Source organism: Engystomops pustulosus, chromosome 1 (assembly GCF_040894005.1).
Source record: "Engystomops pustulosus chromosome 1, aEngPut4.maternal, whole genome shotgun sequence".
NCBI lineage: Eukaryota > Metazoa > Chordata > Amphibia > Anura > Leptodactylidae > Engystomops > Engystomops pustulosus.
The window spans coordinates 251,001,370-251,015,366 of NC_092411.1; positions in this window are offsets into that span (position 1 = coordinate 251,001,370).

A 13,997-nucleotide genomic window follows, 5' to 3' on the forward strand; every position below is an offset into this window, starting at 1 on the left:
ACGTGCTGAAAAGTTGTTATTTTGACATATATTTGGACAGTATGGGGCACATTTACTTACATTGCCGCTAGAGTTCCCAGAAAGTGCATTGTCCCTCCATAATGCACTGGGCCGCGATTCACCAAGATCCTGCGCCCAAAGTCATGAATGTGTCGCTTCCACGCTCAGGTTCGACAGAGTTCACCATCTTTTTAGTGGTGCATCTAATTGCTAGGGCTTACAACACAATTTAAAAGCTCATTCTGAATCAGTCAGACTTTCCGAACGCACGTCCCCTAATTTGTGTTGAATAGAAGCCAGCATGCACTAAATAGAAGGATCGCGTGCACTAAAATCCAAGCACAGACAGAGTCCGACAAAAGTGCGTGACCCTTGTGTCAAAATATGGTTTACAGTTTATCAATTTTGTCAACATACAATAAGTAGATGTAGAGATGAAGAGGTAAGTAGAGGTCTAAACACAGTTTTACTCTGGCTTTTTCAGTCCTTGAAATTGGGACCATATTCCCTGGATGGAACTCTGCCCATCAATTTATAGCATCACATTTATCTTTACCTGTCCCATCAAGTTCAATTATAACAAACTTCTTACAACACACAGCTCTAATTACTCTGTGTGATATAACGAGCCGTGGACCTGTGTGATATCACATGACCGGGACAGATTTCTATCCACTGAAAGTAAACAGAATGCCAGCAAGCAGAGATCAAGAAAACTGAGGAATTGATACAGAAAGTATATTAGAAAATTGTATAACTTTTCATTACACAAACAATATCAAATATATGCTGAAAGTGGACAATCGCTTTAAGGCTATACTCATACTTGCAACAAGATCCACAGATTCAATCATATGAGAAAGATAGAAAAGTGTAGTGTGCAGCACCATTTACTATGTGAAAATAATCCCTGTGTGCCGTGAGATTCTATGTGCTAACAATGTGCTTAGATTATCAGGGTAAAGGGTTAATCTACACTTTTATCTAGTATCTTACAAAAAGAGAGATGAAAAATCAGATTTATGAGATGGATACAACACACAATGACACACTCCAGCTCTGCTAACACCTAGTCAGCTCTTCTATAACTCTTTCCCCTCCCCCTCCCTAGGATAATAATAATAATAAGATAAATACCTTATCTTGTCTGCATGACATTGCTTGCAGACAGAAAGTGCTTGTGTCTGAGCTGGTCTTGCAATGAAGGGGGGAGGGGCAGAAGGCAGAGAGAACTGCAGCGTGCAGACAAGGGGAACTAATCATGAGAAGAATCCAACCATAGTTAGAAGATTTACGGTTGGATACAGGGACAACCAAAACTGAAAATACCAGGACTGATAGAGACAGGTTGGAATTAGATCTGTAAAATGCAGAATTTTTGTTAATAACAGTGAATAGGAGAATGTGTTATATTTTAAAGAATCTTGTTTTTGTGGGAATACCCCTTTAAAGACCAAACATAAGTTTACAATATCTTTCAAGCAAAGATGTGAACAAAACATTTATTCAAATATATGAAAGTAAAATAAAATTTCAAGCATGTTAGAGATATATTTCTCGACAGATGCCATTTTGTCCAGCCATGTCATGATTCAAACTTTATTTTGTGTGAACTGTTTAGAAATGACTTTGTCTTCACTATTGCTACCTTATCTTTTCTGCAGCTTCTCTGTTTGAAGGCCATGTTGTGACTAATACGGAGCTAACACAAGGACAATTAGTTTAAACATTCTGTTTATATGAGAACAAGGCCTCTGGAAGAAACTGTACATAGTTCATCGACATTTTGGAAGAATGACCTAAAGGGGATGTTCTGGTATATTCAATATGGCCATTGCAGTATTTTATCCCCTTTTCACGCCCTATGCAGATGATTTTATGTGTTTTATATATGTGGCTGCGGCTGCGCTAATAAAGATTGTGAGTCTGGTGTGTCTTGGTTTCTGCTCTCATCCTTGTACCATGAAGTACTTTTTGGCTAAAAGGGTTAATTTGAAAGTCACCTTACAACTGAACAGCTTTTACAAACATGTTTTTACACTCGTAAAGCTATTTTTATCAGATTTAATATTACAGATAATAAAATATAATACAATGGTTTCTTTTTTTGAGAACATGAGTCCCAAGATGTTCCACCCTAATGTTTCCTTCTAGGCTTACTGATAAGTCACTTCAGCTCAATTTAAAGCCATTTTTGCCTCAAACAAGAATATAATTACGGTACTTGATGTGGCCTATAATTAACACAGCAAGAGCCCTAAAAATAGTTTATTTTTTGACGGCATCCAGCCAAAACAGGCCATGATAGAAAATCATTTCTATAGAGAACAGTACACAACTTAAAGTAATGTGGTCTGTGTGTACAGATCCATCGACCACCAGTCTAAAAGGAGGCTAATGTGGCTGGTGTTCATCAGGGCTTCCCTACCGTTATGAGGGGGGGGACTATTTTGGGGGCAGAAAGTAGTCAGTAACTTGGGAACAACATTTTAAATTAAGATGTTCTTAGAAGGTTCCAGATCTGTTAACATTAATGCAGAATTATAGCTGTGCTAATGCTTGTGGTTGTTAATCACAGACCGTGCAGTGTCCATTAAAATTTAAATTACATTTCAGTGCTGCTAATTTGTGGGAAAGAAGGGACTCCTGTAATGATGTATGGAGTTTCAATGTAGTGGTTGGTCAATGAAACAGTACACGGCATGGCCTGTGATTCACAGACTAACCATGGCCATATATTTTAGAACTACCTCTTACCTCTACCTCTTAAAGCCACATCCATTTTACATGAAGCCATGGTGCATTACAAGGCAACACCCTCTTTATGGTAAAAATATCTAAAAACTGACTAAAATATTTGTTAAGACTCAAGGATATAAGGCAATTTTGGCGTAATCATATTCATAAAAATGCCTAATTTTATATGTCCCATCTAAGCATTTCAGGCCTTTCGAGGTCTGAATAACATACATCTCATGAAAGAATAAAAATAAAGTTTTAAAGTAATTCTATGGTTTTTGGTTGTGTAAGTTCCAAAACAAAATAGAGTAAGAACAAACCATTTATATATTAACCAGTTTATCTAATAGTGTCTATGACATAAACTATAGACTGACGTCCTCTTCTTCATGATATCCATCTTATAAAATATATTATTTATGACCAAATTTAAAGCATTGTCCAGCCATATAATCCATAGTTTCCCCTTCATGTATACAACCTATATGTGTAGTCTGGAGAGCCCCTTAGTGTGGTAAACACCAGTACAACAATCACATATCCTTCTCCAACTGCTTTTTTTTAAAATTATCTTTTATAGTTACATCCACTTTTTTATTATTACAATGTTTGCAGCTACTATTATTATGACGTTATCATGTGTAAAAAGTCCTGTACACTTTGGGACAGTGATTCCCAAATTTCAAATAGGAGGGATATGGGTGGTTTTTTAATTTGAAATAGATGCAGGACGGAACGGTTTCCCCATGGAGTGGGTCCTTACTGGCCACTCCCATGGGACACTGCTCTGCAGAGAGAAAGGTAAACTTTCATCTAACTTTTCTTTTTTATTGGAAAAAGACAGTTTTATTATAAAACACTTTGGCAATGGGCACACCATTTTCTATGGGGAAATGGGGGATCCAGAAAAAGGGCTCCTGATGACAGGTTCCCTTTAAGAAAATCATGAAATGAGTGGCTGTGCATAATGTATGGCTCTTTCCATTAACCCAAGCCAATCTCTTGCTAGGTGCAGGTCCTAGAGGTGAGACCTGTATTTATCACATATATTTGGTATAAGTTCTGAATATGCCATGAAAAATGGCAATACGTATTACTGGTGAGGTCAGTAATAATATATGCAGTGATATGTTTGTTTGTTGTTTCATATGAAGCAAATTTAGCAAAGAATAATTCACACTTGCTTCCATCTTCCACATTATAAGAAACTTTTTTCTCTCATTAACATCTCATATGCTAATATATTCTTTTCTTCTGAGAACCCGTTGAAGTGATTCTAGTCCTCTCCATCCTTGTGAGAATACGACTTCCCCCAGAGTAAACAAAGAGCCTTACAAGTTGCCTGTGTGCCTCTAACACTGCTAGATGAATGACTTATTTAGTGTGTCAATCTAATCCTTCCCTCAAAACTGAAAAGTAATTAATAAATCTGTAGAGGCCTCTGTGTTTTAATAGGAACTGTGAGGAACGGGGTCAGGACCGGCCAGGTGCAAGGTTTAAAGTGTGATCTCCAGGCTCCGTTCTCTCTTCTATCTGAAAACAAGTTGACTTTGAGAGAGAATACACAGAGGGCCTTCTTCATGACTGTGTAACCTTCTCAGATATTTCCTCCCCGCAACAGTGGGGCTTGTGTGAATAATACACAAGGCGCTATGTACATCAAAAATATACTTCCTGTTGATGTCTTAATCAGCATACTAGATCAAGATGTTGAATATTCAGTGTTGGATCTTTCAGGGATTCTACCGTAGAGTTGCATCTCAAATATCATCCGAATTGGCTGCAGACACAATATGTGATACATAAACATGACAAGCTTACATAAGAGCTGTGACCGGTCAGTATAAAGGCTGTGTTGTGTATAATACAGAGTGTAAATTCATTTAAGAAGGCCAGAGAACCGGGAGAGATAGAAAATTACCAAAAATACCTCATTCTGAATATAAGAATAAACAAACAAATATGGGTATGGTTAGAAGAGTTTTCCGGGATTGCAATATTGTTGACTTGTTAAAGGTAGGAGGTGATCTGATGCTTGTGGCTCCTAGCTATCAGCTTATTATAATAAAAACAATAGATGACTAAGTCACAAGTGGCCACCATGGGCATTGTAGCTCACCTCCTATTCAATAGAGATAGAGCTTAACTGCAGTACCTTGAGTCAGCCACTATGCAGACAATAAAGTTGAACTTCCATCCCCAATACTGGTTGCTATTCCAGCACCAAAGGCTGTTGAACTGTTTGGTAGGGGTCCGATGTGCCAGACTCCCACTGATATTTATGAACTATTCTGCAGATAATTAATCAGTGTTCAAATCTTGAAAAATTCCTTCAAAACTTGTATCTTACATATTGGGGCACATTTACTTACCAGGTCACCGGAGTTCACTGAAAGTGCATTGTCCGTCTATAATGCAGCATGTGGCGGCTTTTCACTAAGGTCATGCACCCGATATCCTGCATGTGTCGCTTCACCACTCAGGTCTGGCAGAGTTCACCTTCTTTTTTGTGGTGCATTTTAAACATAGGGCATGCGACACAATTTAAAAGTTAAATCCCGCTCTCAGTCCGAATCAGTCTGATTGTCCGACGGTACGCCCCCTTATTTGTGTTGCATGGAAGCCAGTGCAGCTGCACCACCGAAGGGTCGTGTGTGCCACAATCCCAGAGCAGACACTTCTTATATACTTGTGCATGCCGTTTTAGCCTTGAAAAAGGTGCACTAAAATGTCCAGCGCGACCCATAGTAAATGAGCCCCGTTGACTAAATTTGAGTTTAGTTCACTCTGAAAATGTCAAAATTTGAATAGATCAATAGTATGTAATTAACTTTGTAATTAAAGGGAACCTGTCATGTAAACTAACTCATAAATATCTTTGAAAATTACTGCCGGTATTATACAGCAGTAACACTATCCCTCTACTGTTCCTTCCTATGCCTGAAAATTCCATTTGTAAAGTTGAGTCATCATCCGTACTAATGACCCAATGTGAGTCTGATCATTATATTTTCTTTAAGCTGTGTCCGGTGTATTCAAGTCCTCTCTGCTGAACTGCACCTCCTTATTCCCCTCTCTGAAGAGAATTGCTGAGGGAGGGGTGAGCTGATTTCTCAGCAATCACTACAACCAGTGTCTCAACCCCCCACTTCAGCAGTCACACAGCCAGCACATGAATTATGTAGCAGACTCGAGTTCACAGATCTGAATAGAAAGCAGGCTCATTGTCCATATCAGGCGTGGAAAGAAAAACCTAGGACAAGTTGAATTGCCGTGTAATGCCTGTTTTAAAAGATATGTTTAGTTAGTGTGAGTTAATTTAACTGACATGTTTCATTTAACAGAGAAGTGCATCTTCCTTCACAAAACAGGCTCATTTTCCCCTTCTCCCCCTTACTAGCATTTATTCTGAAATACAAATACTCTACACTATGGGGGTTATTTATCCCCAGGAAGGCTCCTTGTTATAATTTTATGACTGTCTTTGGAACTCCGCTGCCCTTCAGATTTATTTAAAGGGAACTTGTGATAATTATTATTATTGTCCCCAATGCCCATTACAGCTGGATTGCAAATATGCCTTTGTGCTTTCCTCAAAGCATTCACATTACAATATAATTGTGTGTTATAACTTACCTTGCACCCTGACAGAATCCTCTGTGTAGCCCCAGGGTTGGGCTTTGGTTTGGATGCATTTCAGAGAACAACACGTGACTTGTCTGTGCTGCAGACTCTTCAGCTCTCAGCCCCCACCTTTGAGCTCCTTCACAGGAACATAAATATGGCTTTACACAGCGTTGCACTAGCAGTGGTTCTATGATTCAACCACTATTTATGACTTGTAGGAAAAGGCCCATGCAAAAAGAATTCCCTTTGCGATTGTTTTTACACTTTTTTACGCCAAAGATAAATAACCTCCTATGCCTTTGTCTAGAAAGACAGACTGCACCTGACAGAGTATCAGATGACATTGAATTTAAAGTAGTAGTGTTGGGAAAGTGTGAAGAATTGAAGTGGAACAGAATAGTTCGTATCTCACCTGAAGTGCTTTATTCACGTTTGCGTTGCTGGGTTCTTCTCTACAACGTCCTAAATGCTAGGACCACCAACTATGCTAGTCGTCACCAACAATTCACAAAGAACTGAAAATTAGAAATAGAGTAGGATGGTATTCCTTCATTACACAAATTATACCACTGATTTATGTAATGTTGGAATGCTTAGGGATACTTTTAAGCAAAATAGGCCATTCCCTATAATAGAAAATTACCTAGAATCCCTTAAAGGGGCTGTCATGGATTATAAAGAATAGCTGCTTTCTTGTTCGCAAGTTGTGTATGATGTTATAGCTTAGCTATTGCTACATTGCATTGCTACAAGACACAATCTTTGGACTATTTTAGCAATTTATTTTACTAATGCTGCCTACATTCCACAGTTCATATAACCATGGAAGAGAATCACTGGCCTCAGCATTGGTGTGTGTACAATGGCTGAATTATGTTAGCGACTGTCGTGGTCACATGATGATGGAAGTAGCAGGACACTAGGGACCATAAAAAATCAGACACCAGTTTACTGGTCGGGGAACAGAAGACAATGAAAACGTGAGTAAAGTTTATTTCTTCATTTAATTCATACAATTTATTGCTGTTACGTCATTTTATCTTTAATAAGTCAGAAAACCTTTTTCATTTTCCACAATTTTTTTTTTCTTTCAATTCACCGACAAATGGAAAAGTAATAAACATTTCTGTAAACAGGTGAAGTTTGGTTCCTAAAGTGTAGTCTCAATACACTGGATACACTCCCAATATAACCATGCAATAATGGTATAATAACTTCTATAATAAACTGTATCATTCTCAACTCACAAAAACATTGTTGCTACTCTGCCTATTGATATGCTAATGGTAGAGCGTGCTTGAAGTGCACCAGTCACGTCTCAGCTGTCACAGATACAATGCCGGCAGTTTTACCAATTAATTCCATTGACACACACTAGAAGTGATGCACCTGGGCCGAGAAGAAACAGACATCTCAGAAACGTCTTACCAAAAAAGTAGATGGTTCCTAGGCAGTACACTGCTGCATTTATCTCCCAAGCAGGAGTGAACCTAGCCTCGGCGAACCAATTAATACCTTTAAAACAAAATTTAAATCTTTTGAGAAAAAATTTCTGTTTCACCATATTCTGACAACGATATCATTACATACTTCTGTTTACAGGCGAGTAAGTTACTGAGTAAGGTGTTATTTTATGTGGGATGAGCTGAAATTTGTATATGGCTATCCTTCTGGGGGCTATACAAACTTTGAATCACTTTTGGCCAAATGTTGAAAAATTCGCAACTATTATGAAACGCGTCGATCGTTTAAGCTTTAAGTTGTACTATGTTCCTGAGATGCTAATACAGATGAAGACTTTTATCTACATTTATCAGGGTGGCCTTTCATGAGTGCTGAAATACTTCTTCTGTTTCGGGACTTCACGGTGGTCTCGTTCGTATTGTGCACCAAGGCTAACACCAAAGGACATAGGACCATCACATCGTGGGGTGAGCTGAACTTTTACCCGACGGGTTTTGTGTTTCAGATTTTATTACCTTTTTCTGTTAAAAAGTTAACCCTATAATTATTTATATATTTTAATAGATCTGGCATTGGACACTGTGAAAACTGAATTTTTTATGATTATAGGGCCGCACCTCTGCTTCTATCATATGGTATTAGATCATTTGTGTATAGTAACACTAAAAAATACATTTATGTGTAGCCTCATCTCTGCTACATCTGCCCCCCATGTTTCCTCTTTTCTCACACAGCCCCTCTTTGTCCCCCCTCTCCTCACACAGCCCCAGTGATTCCCAACAGATCCAAACAGAAGTAACCTGCGCCCCCCACCTAACCAATCCCTGCAAGTCCCATCCACAGACTAAACATCAAACTGCCGATCATTGCTTGTCTCTTTTTTGTCTTTTTATCCCCCTTTTCTTTTTGTTCATTTATCCCTAATATTATTGTTGTCATAGTTTGTACTTCACTCTCTGTACCCTCTCTGCTGCTGTAATGCTGTGAATTTCCCCACTGTGGGACTAAGAAAGGATTATCTTATCTTATATATTTCGACCATATGGCCGTGTGAATGTAGCCTAAGGCAAAGGTATCAGGGGACAAGTAAAACCAGCAAGGTGTAATGGAACTGGGCAGATATATAAAGGAGTTCCTGGACACCACCTGTCTGCTAGACAGAACTGAGCTGCAGAGGAACCAAGTGTGGTTCAATGAGTCCCAATACAGCAGCAACCTTAGCCACAGTTCACACACACAAAATACAGAAGAAAAATAACACCTTCTAATTGTCACGGGTGGTCCCGCGATCCCCGTTGCGGGCTCACCCGTGCCTTCGGTCCCCCGCCAGCGTGCCGCAAGCGCCACTCACGGGTCCCGGCTCCTGTCCCGCCGGCATCGGCTCCGTCCCCTCTGGCTGTGTGCCCGTGTCCCCGACAGCTAGGGTGCGCAGCAGGTTCTGCAAATTTAAAGGGCCAGGGCGCCACTAATTGGCGCTGGTCTTTCCCCCTTAAACTATTTAACCCTGCCTCTTCCTGTTACCCTTGCCGGATCTTTGTGCCTTGCGCCCTAGAGAAAGCTGTATTTGATGCCTTGTGCTGTTCTTGAGATTTCCTGTTGTGACCCCTGCTCCGTTTCTGACTACGCTCCTGTGCCGCCTGTCTTGACCTGTTGCTACGACTCTGACTACGAACCTGTGCTGCCCGTCCTGACCTCCTGCCTGACCCCGACTACGAGATTGCCTGCCGATTCTGTACCTCAACCTTGGCTGCCACTTCGGACAAGTCACGCCTGTGGAACGACCTGGTGGTACCACGCCGCAGCAAGTCCAACCCACTTTGCGGCGGGCTCTGGTGAAAACCGGGTGCCACTTAGACTCCGGTCCCAGGTAGTGGCTTGTGCCATCGTCCGCAGTGGCTCAGAGGATCCACAACCTCTAAGCCTGACACTAATTCACATTCTGGGAACAGGGGAAAATGATAGCTCGGATGATACACCAACAAACCCAAATCAGATAGGACAAAGTATTATAACAACAGAAGGACTTACACTTACACTTTTGCTTCTATACAGATCTTGGATTTGATATAGGAAAATCACAATGTGATAGAAATATTAATACTTGTCTATATACAATACTATATGTCTCTTACATTAATCATGTTATAACAACACCAAAGAAAGGAAGCCAAACTTATTCCAAACTGTATCGCTACAGCTCTCAAACAAAGAATACAATACACAACTCAAACAAAGAGAGCTGTAAAAAGCCGTCCATAAAAATGCATAATATATTTTATTAAAGTAATAATGTAAACAATACAAAATATATATCACGTGATAGGGAGGACAAGTGGCCCCTGATGGAAATGGGGCAACCATAGGAAATACAAGCACCCTCAGAAGACCCCCCAGAGCCTAAAAGTCAGTAAATAACAATGCAGACAAGTCTGACCATTGGTAAGATGCAGACAGGAATGTAAACAAATAGATGACCTATATCGGTCCTATGTAAAGTGGAGACCGGAGGTACCTTCCGGCTCCCACATACATATATATAATTAGTGCTTACCCGAAAGGCTTACCTGATAGGCTCAGTGGGGAGTCCTAAGGGGCCAGTAAACAACACCCTGACGCGCGTTTCGCTGATGCTTTGTCAGGAGGGGGACTTTTAGGCTCTGGGGGGTCTTCTGAGGGTGCATGGTTGCCCCATTTCCATCAGGGGCCACTTGTCCTCCCCTTTTTCCTCCCTATCACGTGATATATATTTTGTATTGTTTACATTATTACTTTAATAAAAAAATATTATGTATTTTTATGGATGGCTTTTTACAGCTCTCTTTGTTTGAGGTAATCATGTTATAAGCCTGTAAATAATATAATTAATTGGGGGAGTTGCATCTAATAAGTAAATTCAGGGGGTTTGTAGTGTATATCATTATAAAACTGGTGTGGGAAACTGTGTATAATTAAAGGGGTTGGTCTACTTTCAGCAAATAACTGATATTGTTTGTGTAATGTAAGTGATACAATTTACCAGTATACTTTCTCTATCAATTCCTCATGGTTTTCTAGATCACTGCTAGCTGTATTTCTATAGAAAGCTTCTGTGTTTACTTCCACTGGATACAAATCTGTCCATGGTCTGTGATCGACACTCAGGTGCACGGCTCATTAATATCACAGAAAATAATCAGAGCCGTGCACCTGCATTTCCATCACATGAACATGGGCATACTTCTATCCAATGGAAGTAAGCACAGAAGCTTTCTATAGAATGGCAGCAGGCAGAGATCTAGAAAACCATGAGGAATTGATGCAGAAAGTATATTGAAAAATTGTATCATTTTTTCCTGCACAAACCATATCAATTATTTGCTAAAAGTGGAAAATCCCTTTAATTAGAGGCACACTGTATATTATTAATTTAGGGGCATACTGTACATAATAAAATTATAGCAGGCTCCTGTGTAAGTACCAAGGCGGTTAGATGACTTCACTGCACCACCTGCGTTCTGGACATAACTTGCATTCTTAAGAGCTACCAACACTTTCATAATAAATTGTATCTGTGTGTCAAAGACACAGATACAATTGAATATTCCAGGAGCATTAGGAACTATATACTGCAGTGGCAGGGAGATGGCTTCTTGTCTAGTTTGCTCCCTCTGTCACCAGCCCTGCATACATTTTGGAGTTTAGATCTCCGTGTTGGAGAATCACAAGGGGAAGAATGTGCTTTTCATACTTGATGTTATTACCTTGTTTCACCGGGAAAACAAAATGTTCAGCCTGGGAATAAAACATTGCATTAGATAGCAAAATGATTTCATTATTTATATACAAACACTTTATAGATGCTTACAGATGTAATCCTGGCAGCCAGGAAATAAGACCTTGCGCTCTGTTTAATGAGAATTCATGCTGTGTATGAAGAACGAATAATTACCCACAACACGACAATCAGCACATGCACTAGAAATGCTATCACTGGGTAGATAAAAGCTGCAAATAGCCGCTTCTCCCATTCTGGATCAAGAGGCTTTGTAAGGTTGTGTTCACACTTTGTTTTTAAAGAAAAGCAATAATTAAAATCATAATCATGGTAAAATATTTAACTTTTTAACATCTCCAAAACGTAAAAAGGTTGATTCTATGGAGCAAAAACCTGCTCCTATAGCACCAGATCACAAAATAGCTTGTATTCATGAGCTGCAGACTTTGGAATGAAAACTGCTCTGTGATTGGTTAAAAAACCCAATTTTTATTTTAAAAAATTTAATTTCAGGCGTCCCTGCCCCCCCAGCACTGCTAAGGGAAATCCATATTCAGCATATACTGTATACTCTATGTACTCCGCATGAAGAATCTTCTGCCACTAATCTCCTTGTTTGTTTGCCTCTATACATCACTATTTATCTATATCTGCCACTTTACATAAAATCTATCCCTTCTATGTGATGACCAGCATTAATCATGGGGCCATTATTGATCACGCAGGCAGTAAGTGAAATGTTCAGCTCTCTCATAGATGGGATAGTTAATATGTAAAGTGATAGACACAGGAACATAGCAAGCTAAGGAGGTAGATCTTAGCAGCAATCTATTAGGCTCCAGGTTTTTGGGCCTAGTAGGCATCCTTACACGATTGAAGTCTGCTTTTAGGCCACTGGCTCCCATGGCACCCCCTTGACTTAGGCGGTGAAAGAAGAAGCCCTCCCCCCACTAATTCCATTAATGCCATGATCAGTAATTTTCTTGGATTCTTTCGCCATTCCCATGTGACCTCACAGCGTGAAGAGTAAAAATAAAAATGTCTGAATCGCCACCTTTTGTCATTTTTTTTCATAAAAATTGGAATAAAAAGTAATCAAAATATCATACAGTCCCCAAAATGTTCAAAATTGTAATGAACACTGTGTAAAATGCCAGTATTATTGCAGTATATGATAGAAACGATCAGACCACCTAGGGTTAATGTACCCTAGAGGGTCTAAAACAATAGTAAAAAAAAACATAATGATAAATGAAAAAACCTAAAAAGTTAAATCGCCTCCCCTTTCCCTAGAACTGATATGAAACATAATAAACAGTAAAAATCACAAACATGTTAGTTATCGTCGCGTCTTAAAATGCCCGCTCTATCAAAATATAAAACAGGTTATTGCCGGTGGTGAAGCGCATAACGGAAAATAGCACCCAAATGTCCAAAAACGCTACTTTTACCATTTTACATCACATAAAAACGGCAATAAAAAGTGATCGACAGATTGTGTAGTCCTCAAAATGGTAGCAATGAAAATGTCAGCTCATTTCGCAAAAACATGACACCTCACAAGGCTCCTTACACCATATTATGAAAAAGTTATTAACGTCACAAGATGTCAAAAAATTGTTTTCGTACATATTAGTTTCATTTTTAAAAATATTTTCAAACACAATAAAACCTGTATACATTTGGTATCACCCTGATTGTACCGAACCAAAGAATAAAGCAGAGGTGTTATTTGGACCGCACAGTGAAAGTCGTAAGAACTGAGCCCACGTTCTTACGCACATGCGGTTTTTTGACAATTTCAACACATTTGGAATTTTTTTCCAGCTTCCCAGTACACGGCATGGAATAATAAATTATTTTTAAAGGTGGAGAGCAAGAAATGAGCAAAAAGTCTGTATCTTTAAGGGGTTAACATACAAGTGAATGAAGCACTGCATCCTGACACTCCACCCATTCATGAGAATAGAATCCCCGTTCTATGGATTGCTGGGGGTCTGTTCTCTTGGTCGGCGGGAGTTCCAACAGTTGAACCCTTACCGGTCAGCTTAACATCCCCCAATCCTGTGGCTAGGGGATAACTTGTAAGCTTGGTACCACCCCTTTTAACTCTAGTGCTCTAGGTGTACAAGCCACGATAAATCAGCCCCTGTCTATATGTCCCGCAGCCATAAGCCGAAGCATCTCTGTAGTAAATCTTCAAATGAGCCAATTGTCAACTGCCAAGGATTTTGGGAGTCGGACCTGTAACCTATGAAAGTATTGCCACTATTGGTCCCATATGAAAGCTTATCCTTGATTACTAGAAACTATTAAGGTTCTAGTAATAGTTCACTGATTCGTTGCATAATTCTCTTCATCTACTGGAAAATTCCTTTAAATACAGGTGATGAATTGGCTGATGTAAGTAATG